This window comes from Halyomorpha halys, unplaced genomic scaffold (genome assembly GCF_000696795.3).
Source record: "Halyomorpha halys isolate HHAL.00 unplaced genomic scaffold, Hhal_1.1 Scaffold500.1, whole genome shotgun sequence".
In the NCBI taxonomy this organism is placed as follows: domain Eukaryota; kingdom Metazoa; phylum Arthropoda; class Insecta; order Hemiptera; family Pentatomidae; genus Halyomorpha; species Halyomorpha halys.
In genome coordinates this window covers 904,210-905,773 of record NW_027111990.1, presented here as the reverse complement: position 1 = coordinate 905,773, position 1,564 = coordinate 904,210, and positions in this window count along the sequence as shown.

Sequence of the window (1,564 nt, the reverse complement as noted above, 5' to 3'; positions counted from 1 at the left end):
ATGTTTGTTTCCAACCGCCATGGGAAGGTTCAAAGCTGAAATCCTTGATTATTCTACAGTAAAAAAAAAATTTTTTTTAAATTATTTATTTAATGTAATTTACAACTGTACAAAATAATACAATAGGTAAACATGTAGTATGTTTCATATACACTTGAAAATCTTGGGAAGGAACCACTCATTGGTGGTACTTCAAAGATTAATTTAAATTAGAAGGTCCCGTGCCCATCTTCTTTTCAGACGCCTCGGAGGATTATCACGGATTGTTAAGGATGAAAATTTAAGAGTTAATGGGTCAAGATGTGTAAGGAATTTGGAATGAAAAGACGCATAGGTCTTCTTAAAAAAAAAAAATATGAACAATTTTATATGATTTTGGTTGAGTTGTAGAAAGATAGTCTGGGTGGCGTTCAATAAAGGTATCAAAATGAAGAAAACTATTCATCGTTAACCAACGTTTCGTCCCACGTTTCAGGGCATCGTCAGTGCTAAATTAAAAAGAAGATACAAATATTGTAAGAATTTACAAAATATTAAAATATAATTTCAATATTTCCCTCTATAATTGGGACATTGTGGCGCAATAGCCTGTATAACTAAGACAACTTATCTAGTTGAGACATGTTTGTTTACAATCATTTAAATTCCATCCGCACATGCTTTGTTTTCCAGTACTATCCAAGGTTTTGTTCGATAAACAAGAAAATAAGAGTGTATAAAATGTCGTAACGGAACTGTAACTAACAGCCAAAATATAGCTATTGTTTGATTAAATGTAGTGGGAATTCATATTTTGAAATACCAAATATTGATAATCCTGGCGTATTTATTCAAATTGTTGGAGAAGATGGTTGGGAGTACGATCAACAAAGAACAACATAAATAAACAAAAAAATATTTATCCAAATCCAAATCAATTTTATATCCAAATCCGTCTCAACACTTTATTTTTTCATTAGTCAAACGTTTCGGCCTTTCTTGCCATCTTCAGGGACATCTTCAATACAAAAAAAAATTTTTTTTACATTAAGGAATGTAAAAATCAATATAAATTTCCTCCTCACATTATGTTGCCTATAATAGATCTTGAAAGTAAATTTAATAGTAATTTTATAATAAGTCAAAATGAGGTAAATATTTTTAACAAGTTAGCAATGAAATTTATGAATTTGGATTTAAGGCAAGGTTATTGGTTGAAAAATGATATTTTAAATGATATGATAAAATACCCTCATTATAATGATAAAATAGATGAATTTTTTAACAAAAATAGAAAAAAACTGATAGATAGTTATAAGTTAAAACTAATAAAAAAGATCGACAGAAATATTAAAGTTAAAATTAAAAAAACATATAACAAAGTAGGTTTGGATATGGAATTAAACAGGACTTTTATCTCGAGCAACAATGTTAGTAAACAATTTAAATACCATACTAATTCTACAAAACAGAAAAAAAATAAATAAATAAATATAAAAAACAAGGGTTTGTTATATGGTGTGGTGTTTTATACTGTTGATAATCTTATAGAAAAAATAAATTTTAATGTTTTTAAATTTTAAAT